The following is a 16,076-nucleotide window of genomic DNA, read 5'->3' as shown; positions in this document are numbered from 1 at the left end:
CACTAACTAAGGGGGAAAAACATCACACTGTACCCCAGAAGTAGCGTGAGTGCTACTTGCACATTAGGTGCAGCTAAAGAGACACACGGCCCTTTACTACGGGTCTCGCAACAACGGAGCAAGTACCCCATCCTCAGAGGCTCTGGATATTATTAGGAGTGCCCCATAAAGTGACTCCATACCCTTGGAAGTTGGCCACAACACCGCATGTGGTTATAAGGACATTTTATAAGGAATCAATAGAGTCTGTGTATACCCATGCTTGATGAGTGTGAGAAGCTCTAAATTCTCAAACGCTTTTACCCATACTCACAAAGTGTGAGTATTTTACCTATTGTCTTTTTTATTAAATTTTTAATATAAACTGTGTTACACTATGTATGTGTCCCACTTCTCTTTCTATATGTGATACTTCACACGAGGATACGATTCCTGTAGATGAGTTGCTGCTGGCTGTTCCAGATCTTCATTCATTGTTCCTGATCCCAGAGTGGATACAAGGCCTGATTTTATTCTACCTGCTGTAAGTGCATATCGTACCCCCCAGTAGACCAATTGTTTGAACGTATTACCCTATGTTTGTTTTTCTTGTTTTTACTTGCGCCTAGGTCACTCTTGTTTGGATATCCCTTTTTTACCAGCCCGTGGAGCGGTAGACCTTTTGGCTGCAGACTTAATCAGGGAAAGTTAGATTGTGAGGTAGTATACCCTCCTATATATGTGGTAAATATCATTATTAGTCTAATTGTGATTGCGCTTATTGTAGTTTTCTGTTTTTATATATATATATATATATATATATGCAAATACAACTGTATGCTCATCTGCATGTCTTAGGCAGGTCTGCAACCCCGCCTTTCCCCATTATCACCCAGCATACAGCACTTCCACTGCAGCAAGGGATTCTGGGAAATGACATGCAAATGAGCACACAGTGTCACTTTTTGCCTCAAAAACAATTTTTAACATGGTTCCCTATAGGCTTAAGCTTGCTGCATGGTCACAGCTTTGAGCACAGCCAGGGTTATGCAGATGAGCATACAGTTGTATTTGCATATTTGCTTTCCTGTGGAGGGTTTTTGTCACTTTTTACTCACCATAACTTAACTCAGTATTATGGTATAGCCTATACCATAGCTTCTTTGTATACCCAGTTAACCAGCCCCACACTGATGAGACCCATCAAGGTCGAAACAGCTGTCTGTGGGTGATTTTCTGGGTATGCACCTTAACCCTGGCTGTGCTCAAAGCTGTGACCATGCAGCAAGCTTAAGCCTATAGGGAACCATGTTAAAAATGGTTTTTGAGGCAAAAAGTGACACTGTGTGCTCATTTGCATGTCATTTCCCAGAATCCCTTGCTGCAGTGGAAGTGCTGTATGCTGGGTGATAATGGGGAAAGGCGGGGTTGCAGACCTGCCTAAGACATGCAGATGAGCATACGGTTGTATTTGCATATTTGCTTTCCTGTGGAGGGTTTTTGTCACTTTTTTTACTCACCATAACTTAACTCGGTATTATGGTATAGCCTATCCCATAGCCTCTTTGCATACCCAGTTAAAATCAACCCCACACTGATGAGACCCATCAAGGTCGAAACAGCTGTCTGTGGGTGGGTGATTTTCTGTGTATGCACCTTAACCCTGGCTGTGCTCAAAGCTGTGACCATGCAGCAAGCTTAAGCCTATAGGGAACCATGTTAAAAATGGTTTTTGAGGCAAAAAGTGACACTGTGTGCTCATTTGCATGTCATTTCCCAGAATCCCTTGCTGCAGTGGAAGTGCTGTATGCTGGGTGAAAATGGGGAAAGGCGGGGTTGCAGACCTGCCTAAGACATGCAGATGAGCATACAGTTGTATTTGCATATTTGCTTTCCTTTGGAGGGTTTTTGTCACTTTTTTTACTCACCATAACTTAACTCGGTATTATGGTATAGCCTATCCCATAGCCTCTTTGCATACCCAGTTAAAATCAACCCCACACTGATGAGACCCATCAAGGTCGAAACAGCTGTCTGTGGGTGGGTGATTTTCTGTGTATGCACCTTAACCCTGGCTGTGCTCAAAGCTGTGACCATGCAGCAAGCTTAAGCCTATAGGGAACCATGTTAAAAATGGTTTTTGAGGCAAAAAGTGACACTGTGTGCTCATTTGCATGTCATTTCCCAGAATCCCTTGCTGCAGTGGAAGTGCTGTATGCTGGGTGAAAATGGGGAAAGGCGGGGTTGCAGACCTGCCTAAGACATGCAGATGAGCATACAGTTGTATTTGCATATTTGCTTTCCTGTGGAGGGTTTTTGTCACTTTTTTTACTCACCATAACTTAACTCAGTATTATGGTGTATATATATATATATATATATATATATATATATATATATATATATATATATATATATATATATATATATATATATATATATATATATATATGTATCTTCATATACCAGTCAAAATTGCTTGAGATAAAGTTCAAGGACAAAGGATTTGACTCTAAACTTATCAAACAATCATTTGATAAAGTTTCGGCTCTAGAGAGATCTTCACTTTTAGTTAAGTCGAGACAAAAGAGAGAGAGTACAATCAAACATAGAAAAAGTCATATTATAGATACATCCATGTCCTTGAAATTTATAATAGGTTACAATCAGTCTTCGGGCACTATTGGTAGAATCCTTAATAAACACTGGGATATTTTGAAATGTGACCCCCATTTGGGGTCACATCTACCAAATAAGGCGGCAGTAATATTTCGGAAAGCCAGGAATGTTAAAAACATACTGGCACCAACTAAAATTAAGAAAAATAATCCATCTGCCTTAACAAACTCGAGGGTGTCTGGAAACCACAGGTGTGGCAGGTCACGCTGCATCACCTGTGGACATCTGTCAGCATCTGACCATTTTGTCTCTTCTGTCAGGGGTAACACACACAGAGTCTTAGGGTCAATTACGTGTTTAAGCATGTATGTCATATACATGCTGACGTGTGGTTGCGGCAAACAATATGTGGGCCGTACCACGTGTCCTCTCTGTGCTCGGTTTCTTGAGCACCAAAGAAACATCATTAACGGTGTTAGCAGTCATGGCACTTATAGACATTTTGATGCAGTTCAAAAAAGGGATCAAATTTCACTAAAGATTATTGGCTTGGAATATATTTCACCTCTCTCATTGGGAGGTGATTGATTCAAAATATTATGTAAGCGTGAGACTTATTGGATCTACCAGTTTGCTACGCTGGCGACTGGTGGATTCAATGAGACTCTAGATACGAGTACGATTGTGTGAATTGGGATTTTTATATATGTTTATGAAATTTTATTTGCTCAGCCCTGTCTCCTCGGTTTCTTGTTTAGGTTTCTTTCCCATTCATTTACTATATAACAGTGACCAGCAGGGATCTATCTGATTCAAATACATATGTACAAGGTTAACCATTTATATGAAAATGAAATCTGTGAGTTTATTTCAACCACTTTTAGTCCTTGTAACGATTATGGGGTATACATATCATCTATCCTCATTTGGATGTACTGTCTGGTCACTGTTAATATAGTTAATATATTATATATGTTTACTGAGTGCATTGGATATGTCATTTGCACTCAGTGAATAATCAACCATTATCCCTGTGCCATTTACTGATTTGTCTCTATTATATACTGTATATATATATATATATTTTGTCTTTTATTATTATGATTAATCATTGTTCTCTCTTTCTCATTAGCTTTATCGGCGAATCTATATGTAAGAATTGTAGTATAATATGTATAGGGTTGTCCCTCTTCCCTGATTGGTTATTAGTTGTCTAGCAACCCGCCCCCTTTTGGTATATATCTGTGTCTGAGTGGAGTTACATTCATCCTTTGACAAAGTCAGTCATCTGACGGAACGCGTCAGGAACGCAGCGACGGCGATACGTCATCATTGTGGGCCGGTTGGTTTGTGATGAGCTTCCTCCCCTGCTGCACGGAGCTCCAGTGTTGGTTCGGACGATAACACAGCTGGTAGGAAGAGACTGACTACTCAGGACTTCCGCATTGATCGTGATTACCTGATCCACAAGGTCTGAACTTTTGGACAAGCAGCTGACAGCGTCTGTTACATCTATGCTGTGGAGATTACTTCTTGCTGTTCCCGTGGTGGTGATATTCAAATACTTTTTATACTTTTTCGGTTGTGAGTGAGCTTGTTTCCCTCCTCTATATATTTTTATTACATTTTACGTTTTTTACGCTATGGGCTGCACGCTTTCTCTTTTTGTCATATATATGTATACATATATATATATATATATATGTTCAATAAAAAAGGGGGGGAAGGGGGAAAGGAATAACCTCGCATCTACTTTGATAGTATCAATGTCACCTTAAGCCAAAAAATATATTTTTACATATCATGAATTAGAATTGGCGGTGCACACGGGTTGGTAATAATATTAATAAAAAAAGAGAAAAAGGAACCCGTTTAGGAGCACTCAGGTGTACGAAATAACAAATAGCATTTTATTAATTGACACAATGTAAAGTGAAAAACAGTACAAGATTAAAAACACTTAATAAAGGCTAGGACCCCTGTCACGGGTACTACCCATAGAAACACTTTGGCAAGACTAAGGAATAACCAGACAATATATATCCTAATTACATAACAATGGATAGTGACTAAAGGACACAGCGATGGACCAGGTTAGTCAAAACAGGTTATCAGGTTAATACGCACCTATACCGTGCATAGAATATATTGCGTCCCAAGCAACAAGAAAGTGACAAGTCAAAGTATAAATGACAATCTCAAGCCAACATAAATTCTGCTACAACGTGCAGATAAATGAACCAAAACCAACAGCAAAAAATGAATCTCTGAAGGAAATAGGTAACGTGATTTGAGTGGGTCACTATGTGTTTAGGACAGATAAGTATGTAAATAGCATGTATAGGATACAGCCTAATGATGAGCTCCTAATAAATTAACCTGTGTACCTGTATGTTGTCTGTGTCTAAGATGTAAATGGAGAGTCACAGTCCAGAAAAATAAATTGCAGCAGTGTTGGGTAGCATAGTTACGTGAAAATCATCCAGGGGTCCTGCCTAGCACCCCCACTCCTACGCGTTTCGTCAAAGGACTTAAACTTGGAGTGGTGAGGAGGCTAGGGCAGAACACTGTTTTTAAAGGGTGAAATTTCGCGCCAAAAAGAGCACAATAGGAGGCTGCTGTGTGTATTGACTTTAATTAGTGGGTTGCTCATGTTGACTTCCGCGTATCAGTGTGGCCCGCAAGTCAGAAATAATTTGCATATTGCGCGGCTTAGGACCGTGGTCCGTGCATGCGCCTGACCCACGATTGTCCTGCGTCCCCGTCTCCCATCCTGCGTAATACTCAGAGCCGCGCATGCATGGTGAGCTCTGTCTCTCCCCTATGCGTGTCAGCGTGAAACGCAGACATGCCCGGAGGTGCCCCTGATTATAGTTCGCGCATGCGCCTTACGCGCGATAGTACTACATCCACATCTCTCATGGTGTGCAATGCTTTAAGCCGCGCATGCGCAATAAGTGCCCTCTCTCCCCCTATGCGTGTCTGTATGAGACGCAGGCATACCCGGAAGTGCCAAATATATATATATATATATATATATATATATATATATATATATTTGGCGCCAGATGTTACTGTATCTACAAAGTACAATATTTTCAGAAATAGTGTAAACATGTTGTCATGTACAATATGATCACATTAGATCTCATCAGCTTTTATGTGATGCAATAGGCATTCTTCTTTTTTGGCATCTCTTGACAACAATAAAGTTACTTTGCAATTTATTCTGGTGTGCATTAGATTATGTAATTTAGGCATTTTCAATAGGAAGGGTTTAGACAGAGTTACACGAGGCACATATTGTAAAGATTCCATTGGATGTGGTTCTCCCATATTAAAGCTGCCATATACCCTATCCGAGCGTATTTATTGGACTGGACACATTTTTTCAAGGAGTGGATTAGTATCTATTTCCTATTTATTACAGTCATTGTTTTCTTCTTCCAACATACCTAGATTGATATATTTTTATCATATCTATTATTGTCCTTCTATCTCTTGGCACTACTGTGTTTATATATATATATATCCCTGGGGGGAGATAAGCACAGATAACATTCCAAGAGACACTGTTTTTAAAGTATACCCTTTGCTTGCTTCATTCATTGTAACATCGCCGGAAGAAGAGATCAGTGTATCTCAAAAGCTCACACAAATAAAAGCATTTCGTTAGCCACAGACCGGTATTGTCTATTTATTTTTTGATTATATATATATATTGTGACAAACGCCCCTCTTTTGTAGTGCTGACGTCTGTCTGGGTTCTTCCCGACACAGTCTTCTAGGGTTAATTATACAACAAACAGGATCATGCAAAGTATTATGCTGCTTAACTCAGGCTTCTGCCTGCTTTATTTTCATCCAAGTAAGGTACTGCAGCTTTAACATGTGTAGGTTAGAGGTACTCAGATACTTTCATTCAGCAGTTCACACATTTCAGTGTTACAATATTTCCCACACTGTTATTTCAAGAAATAAAACCAAAATCATATAAGCAAATCCTATCCCTTTCAGGGATCTAACTACACATCAGAATCAGTCTCTCTAACAGCTGCTGGCCAACTAAACTGGTTCCCCAGCTTAAAACAATGCTCTCTCATTTAGGGACACAAGATACAGCACAGTCTTTTAGCAACAGCAGTAATTATTTGTTTTGTCTTATCTGTTCGTGGTGTCCAGGCAAATCCTCTGGTACTGTCATACGTGGAGAGGCCGTCAACCTCGATACTGGATGCAGGAGAGTAGCAACACCCCCAGCCCCCAGGCTCCAAGGAGAGAGAGTGAAATGCAAAACCTCTCTGCTCTAAATACCTGTGCATGTGATTAGAAGAGCAGGTGAGGGAGAACTAGAGCCATTGTAATCTGTGGTCTGGATTTTCCATCCAGCTGCCTGAGGTAATGGGAAGCTGTGGAACGGATCATTTGTAACTATTCCTGCACTTTCTGCTCTAAAATGGGGCAGAAAGCTGCCTAACATCTTTGGACTATGTCACATATCCCCCTCCCCAGCTCACACCTACTGGGGTGAGCGGCCATGGACCTCACTGGGGTGAGCGTCCTACCTGAAATACTTGAGCTAACTCCTCAGTACAACATTAAGTATTCACATGACACGAATATGAACTTCATTATATAATTTACCAACTGAAAGGGCCATCAACCCTGTATATTAATTTGTAGTTTAGCTACATTTTCAACACAGAGAACCAATATAACACTGTACCCTTGACAAAATGCTTATTCTAGAGGCCTAATATACCTTAACTACAATAGCTTATTTGCATAGTTAAGTGTCCGTGACATAGTCCACACGTGTAATAACAAAAAAATATCGGTCAATTCCCCAAACACATTTTTTTTTTTTTTCTTTGACTTCCAGTCCATTACATTTCCTGACTTTATTTCATAGGCCGCTGCAAACTGCAAATGACTGGACTGTTTCTTTAGCTTCTGACGGAACTCTGGGCCCAGATAGTCTTTGTCTTTATATTGTGGCCCAGAGTGGCGAGATCCGGAAAAATTCAAGGCCAGCGTTGACCTTCGTAGCTTTTGATTTGCGACCTTTGAACCTTTAAGGTACTTCTTACTGCCATGTATTTTCTCACGACCATCACTCTCAGAGATTTGGGATTTTTCCTTTGGGGCAATTATATGGTACTTAGAAGATGAAGCACTGACTACCTGGAGCACCTTCACCTTGATGGGGCTCTCACTAACTCCGGCTGTACCCTGTGGCATTTTACCTTTGCAGCCGGCAGGCATGTAGTCTTGGACCTCTCTTTCCTGAGGTCTACATTTATTCAGGCGGAAGTACCGCTGGATAACCAGTGACGCATTTCTCAGGGTTTGATAGCGAATCCTGTTCTGTGTCATCCTAGTCAGAGACTGGATTTTTATAGTTGCTCCTTTCATAATGAGGAACCTGTTTCGTACCATGCGGGCACGGTAGAATGATTGAAGAACACAGGCTGCTTTATTCCGGTGATTGAACACACGAATTTTCATCCCTCTGTTGGCAGCTTGTAGGATGATAGTTGCGGCGCGTTTACGCTGATAATTTTCTCTTTCCCTTCTTCCTTGGATAAGAGCTTTGCAGTGCTTCTGAATTATTCTAATGCTTTTCTCCTTTTCAAAATGTTAAGTTCCTCCACGAGAGAATTCTGTTTTGTGCATACATCTCGCAATTCTGTTCTCAGAGCGTTCATTTCTTCCTGGTGCTGGCTCTGAGTGTGCATCAGTGCTTCCTGCACTTCTAATTTTTCCTGAGTCAACTGTTTCTTTATTTTTTCTGCTTGGTCAGTCAAATCTGAATTTTCCAATTTCAGAGTCTCATTTTCTTGCTTTACAGTCTCTAACTCACTTAGGGCAATCTCATGGGTTTGCTTCAACATTCCCAGCTCTGTGTTCAGACCGTGGCCCTCCAGGCGCAAGTGTTGCACCTCTGTGCTGAGCGCATGAACCTCTTGTAGAGCCTTCCCGTATTTCTGTTTTAGGATAGCAATCAATTTGTCAGACTTAATCTGTTTTTCATCCATGGTGACAATTACGGTGTTGGCCTTTTCCAGACTAGTCGTCACCTCTTCCAGCTCACTCCGTAAGAGAGACTCTGTTTTCTTCAAAGCCTCGTGCTCTTGTAAAGCTGGAAGTATACACCTCTGTAACTCGGCGTTCGCTTCTCGCACCTTATTGTTAGATTCTTGCTCCTTCTTCCAACATTCTCGCTCCTTCACCAAATCCTGCCACAGGACTTCATAATTATGGCGGGCAGCTTGGAGTGCAGAAACCAAAGCCTCTTTATCCTGGTTCAAGGATTCAGCTTCCCTTTGCTCCTCCTTTTCCTTTGCCACTGTTCCCGTGACAATTCTGCCGATCACTCCGGTCTGCAGCACATCTCGGCGCCTTTCTGACGCATGTCCTGACAGCGCAGGTTCAAGTGGCTCGGTCACTTCCCCTGTGACTTGAGGGACAGTTTTCTTTTTCTTCTTCTTTCTTTTTGCTTTATTAGCTCCAGAGATATCAGTGGTACTGGGCACACGCTCACTGGTATCAGCTTCCACATATTGCTTGCACACATAGGGCGTTGCTTGCTTTTGCAGCTGTTTGTCTTTGAAAATTTTGGGGCACACCTCTTCCATGTGACCTACTTTATGACAGGCCCAGCATACTAAATTCATCTGTGGGTACGGCTCTCCTCCAGGGGCCACATACGAGTCGTCATCATCATCATCATCATCATCATCATCATCATCATCATCATCATCATCATCGTATGGCCTGAAGGGACACTGTTTTTCATGATTATGTACATTACAAAATAAACATTTCACGTCGGCCATTTTAGAAACCCGGCAGGAACAATTTGCTAGCTGCAATTTCACTCCCTTCAGCAACTTGCATACAGCACTTGCTAGCTGCAAATTCACTCACTTCAGCAAAATGCATTAGCTTTACAAACAGCACTTGCTAGATGCAATTTTTTTTTTTTTTTTTTCTTCAGCAAAACATTTTGGTTTTCTGTTTGGGTTCAAGGTGCTATTGCATCCACACTTCGCACATTCTCTGTGTATGCTAGAAGCACAACTGATATACACATTGGGACAGACTTCACTCATAGCATCTGTACTTTAGTTCAGCTCGGCGGCCATTTTAAACCCCCGCATTTATTTGCAAACCCACAGACTTTTTAGTGTCGACCCGCATTCTCCACCATATGTGACAAACGCCCCTCTTTTGTAGTGCTGACGTCTGTCTGGGTTCTTCCCGACACAGTCTTCTAGGGTTAATTATACAACAAACAGGATCATGCAAAGTATTATGCTGCTTAACTCAGGCTTCTGCCTGCTTTATTTTCATCCAAGTAAGGTACTGCAGCTTTAACATGTGTAGGTTAGAGGTACTCAGATACTTTCATTCAGCAGTTCACACATTTCAGTGTTACAATATTTCCCACACTGTTATTTCAAGAAATAAAACCAAAATCATATAAGCAAATCCTATCCCTTTCAGGGATCTAACTACACATCAGAATCAGTCTCTCTAACAGCTGCTGGCCAACTAAACTGGTTCCCCAGCTTAAAACAATGCTCTCTCATTTAGGGACACAAGATACAGCACAGTCTTTTAGCAACAGCAGTAATCATTTGTTTTGTCTTATCTGTTCGTGGTGTCCAGGCAAATCCTCTGGTACTGTCATACGTGGAGAGGCCGTCAACCTCGATACTGGATGCAGGAGAGTAGCAACACCCCCAGCCCCCAGGCTCCAAGGAGAGAGAGTGAAATGCAAAACCTCTCTGCTCTAAATACCTGTGCATGTGATTAGAAGAGCAGGTGAGGGAGAACTAGAGCCATTGTAATCTGTGGTCTGGATTTTCCATCCAGCTGCCTGAGGTAATGGGAAGCTGTGGAACGGATCATTTGTAACTATTCCTGCACTTTCTGCTCTAAAATGGGGCAGAAAGCTGCCTAACATCTTTGGACTATGTCACAATATATATATATATATATATAAAAGCACAATCAAGAGTTTGCATTCTGTCATTGCTATTTGCAGAGAAATCTATTGAATCTAACCATTCCTGTTATCTTCTCTAGAAGCTGTGGATTGCAAAGCAATTTATTGAAGGCTGCTTCCACAAGACATATTATGAAAAAGTAAGGCAGTTGCAACTGGATAGAAAGGCTGCTGTCTCCTTAGTTAAGGGTAACCTTTGACTAAAAACATCCTATTATTATATTTTTGCTAATAATAATATTAATAGTAATGTGGGTTTGCTTACATTTCTTTTGTAGTTTTAGTAACACATTTTAAAATTGAGAAAAAGCTACATGAATGCAATTTAAGGATGTAATGTGCAGTGGTGATTCATTTGTGCAGAAATCAGCTACTCTTTATAAGGGAGAGCCTACTATATGAACAGCATTTTTTTTTATCAATTGCATTCCTGTTCTTATTACCCCTTGTTGTTAAGGAACTAGTTCTATTCCATTGACGCACCAGTGCCATCAGGAAGCACATGCTAAGTGTATTTTGTGACTCATTGCAATTTGCTATCTCATGTCCTTGCCGTTTTGTCATTAGCATAAGCGCCCCAGGCTAATGGATACACTGTAGGAAGTCATTTTTCTTGGTAAATGTTTGATGGGAGAATTGGAAGTAATAAAATAAAACAGCAAGGAGGAATTCATGTCTGACAAAAGACGGAGGATGGAAAAAGATTTTGGAAAGGCATGATTTGTGGTGATTTGATCAATTGTGATTCATCCTGCTTCCACGTCATCAATGTTTATGGAGAGATCAATTACAGTTTAGAGCAGAATGACGTTGCTGATGAAAGTGATAGACCAAAGCACAGCAAATTTAATAAATGTGTTGCTTTCCTTCGTAGTGTCACTTTTCTGTCAATGCAGCTCAATTGTAACATATATTAACCATGCTATTTCACATGCTTTATTAGCATGGAAAGAAGGGAGAGAGAAGGCAGCGGGAACTCAGAAAATTCTCGATGGAAAAGTTTATTTTATTATGTTAATACTAATAATATCATAAGGCATCACACTGTATCAAAAAATACAAAAACGTAGGAGCGCAGAGAGGGCAAGATGTTAGACAATAATCCACTTTAATTGACAAACTGTACTGTACACTTAGCAACTTACAGTACAATCAAGTGCTGCTGCATAAACGATAAGGATCCCGCACCCGTCCGTCACTACCACCATCCCAGCCACTACACAGACCTCCTCCTTATGCACCGTGGGTCACCGCCGGATTCAGGAACTGGAAGACAACCCACTGGTTGACTGGAGGATAGGCGGGCCGTCTCGCGAGAGTGCAAGGCTTAGCTGTGGCCGAGCACTCAATGCATGATATCTAAGGGGACGTCTGGGTTAGGGATTCCTCTGTTGAACAGGTGTCACACTCTGTATGGGACGTGTGAACCTGTGAATCTAGCAGAACCCTCTACGCGTTTTGCGCTCATTAGCGCTTTTGGATGACTATTGCCCCGGCACATCACCGGAGAGCAGAGGAGATGCGGGAGGAAGAAGCCCTGACAGACATTTGAAAGTGAACAGACGAACACAGCCTCATCATTTGTGGAATCATACAGTATCAACCCAGAAAAGTTCTTCAAATACCTTAATAATAAAAAGATTTGAAAAAAAAATATAGGACTCTTTCAGTGTGAGATTGGCAGCCAAATTATTGGAGTTAAGAAAAAAGCAGAGGTATTAAACAAATTATTTGTCTCTGTATTTACAAGGGATGAATCAATTGCAAAATAGTGCCACAAGAGGACGCCACAACCTCTATATTAACGAACAATTGGTTAACTGAGGAAGAAGTGCATAGGTGACGTGATAAAATTAAAGTAAATAAGGCACCTGGCCCTGATGGCATACATCCAAGATTTCTAAAGGAGGTAAGTTCAGTAATAGCCAAACCATTATATTTAATATTCAAAGACTTAATTCCCACGGGGTCAGTACCACAAGATTGCAAAGCAGATGTGGTGCATATATTTATTAAGGGAGCTAGATCACAACCGGGCAATTACAGACCTGTAAGCCTGACATCAATAGTGGGGAAGCTAATTGAAGGTTTAGTACCGGCTAATATTCAGAAATACTTAATGGATAACAAAATTATTAATAATAGTCAGCATTGATTTATAAAGGATAGGTCGTGCCAAACTAATTTTATTAATTTCATTCAGGAGGTATGTAGAAATTTTAGATCAGGGTAATGCAGTTGATGTGGTCTACTTACATTTTGAAAAGGCTTTTGACACGGTTCCAAACAAGAGGTTAGTGTATAAAATAAAATTTTTGCACCTGGATTGAAAAACTGCTTAAAGGATAGACAACAAAGAGTTGTCATAAATGGAACCTTTTCAGATTGGGCTAAAGTTGTGAGTGGAGTACTGTACCTCAAGGATCAGTACTGGGACCCCTGCTTTTTAAATTATTTATTAAGGACCTTGAGGTTGCAATAGGGAGCAAAGTCTAAATCGTTGCTGATGATACTAAATTGTGTAAGGTAATAGAATCAGAGCAGGATGTCATTTCTCTCCAGAAGGACTTAGAGAGACTGGAAACGTGGGCAGGTAAATGATAGATTAGGTTTAATACAGATAAATATATGGTTATGCATTTGGGATGCAAGAATAAACTGGTGACTTACAAATTAAATGGGGAAAAATTAGGTAAATCCTTGGAGGATTTAGGAGTGCTTGTAGACAGCACGCTTAGCAATAGTGCCCAATGTCATGAATTAGCTGCAAAGGCAAACAAGATCTTATCTTGCATTAAACAGGGTATGGATGGGAGGGAAGTTAGCATAATTATGCCCCTTTACAAGGCACTAGTGAGACCACACCTTCAATATGGAGTACAGGTTTGGGCACCACTCCATAAAAAAACCATTATAGAACTAGAAAGTGCAAAGGAGAGCCATTAAATTAATAAAGGGTTTGGAAAATCTGAATTGTGAGGTGAGGCTAGTTAATTTCGATGTTTACATCAGACAAGATGCGTGTAAGAGGGGATATGATAACTATATTCAATTATATTCGGTGACCATACAAGGAGCATTCAAAAGAACTATTCATCCCAAGGGCAGTACAAAGGATTCAGGGTCATCCCTTAAGGATGGAGGAAAGGATATTTCACCAGCAACAAAATAAAGGGTTCTCTAAAGTAAGGGCAATTCAAATGTGGAATTTATTACAAATGGAGACTGTGATTGCAGATACAAGAGATATCTTCAAAAAAAGATTGGGCATCTTTTTAGGGAGAGGAATACTGGAATATACCAAAAAAGTAAACATGGGAAGGATGTTGATCAAGGGAGAAATCAGATTGCCATTATCTGGAGTAAGGAAGGAATTTAATTTCCCCTTATGAGATATCATCGGATATTCTATTGCAATTTTTTCTTGGAAACCTTGCAGAATCATGTTGTTTTATGATATGAACAATACAGGTATGACAAAAGGGAGTAAAATAACCAACAAAGGCCTACAGATGCAGTGATATGGTTGAACCGCGTGCAATGCCTTGACAGTCCTTGGCACACCACATAGTAGTCGGTAATGGTGCATAGGGATTAACACAGCGCGGGTTCCCTGTGTCTGAATGGGACTTGCGCTGTGTGAATCATACCGGGCTGCACCTGTCTGTAAGAGATGCGCAGTAAGAGATAGACTGAATCATTCATTCTCCCTGCGCACCTCTAACAGGCGATCACACAGCTTGTATTTTATTTTGATAACACAGTATTGAAGCAGGTGGTCTCCGAAGCTGAACCACATTCATTTTAGCCTTGGGGATCCCCTGCTTCCTGAATTACAGACCACAGTATGGGGTCCGTTATATCCCTGCATTGTTTAAATGTCCTGGTCATGTGGTTAAATGATTAAACGTGGTTAAACATGATGGAGATACCGGCCCTCCATACCGGGCGTGTAACTCGGGAAGCAGGGAGTCCCCAGGGCTGAAATGAATGCGGTTCAGCTCCAGGGATCCCCTGCTTCATTAATATGCTATTAAAATAAAAGCTGTGTGATTGCCTGTTAGAGGCGCCTGGGTAGAGTGACTGATTCTGTATCAATCATACTGCATGTCTCTTACAGACAGGTGCAACCCGGTAGGATTCACACAGCACAAGTTCCATTCAGACGTGTGTTAATCACGATGGGCCATTGTCTCCGTACTGGGACTTCGCGAGCACAAATGAAGAAAACATGGTCCCGCAGTAGATTTAGGGGTGGAAGCGCGACCAACTATAATGCTGCATCTGTAGATAACACATATTTTAATACGCAGGTTAAATTTATTAGAACCAGGCACAAAATGAGTGAATAGCGCAAGTTTACTCATTTTAATGCTACTCATCAAATGGTGATATCAGCCTATCACCAGAATCTATATACATATAGCCAAGCTAAGCTATACCAAGCTGGAATAGATATTAGAAATATATAATATTAATATTTTAGCACATATTAACCTTTACTACCACAAGTCGCCAGCTTATCATGGCTAGTTGACCTCTAAGGGCTAGTAAAGATTAATGCATAGTGTCATGGAATGGGGGATAGCTCCACACCTCTGTCTGTTATAGTGAGTCTTTAATAAGGCTCAGTTAGCCAGAGTAGGGCCTTCATCCCATGGATCACAAGGGAATCCTGCTTGGCCACTAGGCACTCTGTGCACAAAAAATGACAATCCTAATATAATATCACTTAGTGTTACCAGGCTAAGAAGGGGGAACTCACATAGGAGCTTCCTGCTCTTATACAGGGGCAACTTCCAACCCTTCCCAGTAATCCCAGTCCTAGACATGCAAGGTTTCATTCCCAATGAAAGACCAGGGTATAATTTGTGGGGACAATGAGACCTCTGCAAAGGTACACAAGGACACAGGGATACCACTGGCACCCAAAGAGTTTCTTCGTAAAATAGTCTAGACTAACTTGGTGGGTAGCCATGGTACATGGTACTGTGCCGAAAAAGAAATACAATACATACAATCATTGGGTTAAAATCAAAAGAGGAAGCAAACAAAGAAAACATACTATAGCACTTACAAGTATGGCAAAAAGATAGTCCATGGAAAAAGGGGGGGGGGGGGGTCCTGGGCCTCAAATGAGGGTAGGCAGCTAGTAATTCCAGTGGTTCATCAAATGGATCCAGGGGAAGCTTAACACAAAGAAACCGGGATGGTGCTGTGTTCTCCAGATTAATCTTCTCACGGAAAAATGGGAAGTGCAGATTCCTAGCTCAGATGTATAACATAAAAGAAAAAACTATGGGTCTCATGCTATAAGCAGCGATAAGACCCTTACCACCAAAAAATGATACTGCTATTCAGTAAGCCCCGATAAGCTGGCGATAAGAGCAAAAATCGCAAGTATTTTTTCGGGGAAAAAAAACCCTGCCAACCACTTTTCGCCACTCATCACCAGCTTCTCAAA

Source organism: Ascaphus truei, chromosome 4 (assembly GCF_040206685.1).
Source record: "Ascaphus truei isolate aAscTru1 chromosome 4, aAscTru1.hap1, whole genome shotgun sequence".
In the NCBI taxonomy this organism is placed as follows: Eukaryota; Metazoa; Chordata; class Amphibia; order Anura; family Ascaphidae; genus Ascaphus; species Ascaphus truei.
Note: the sequence above shows the minus strand (reverse complement) of the source record.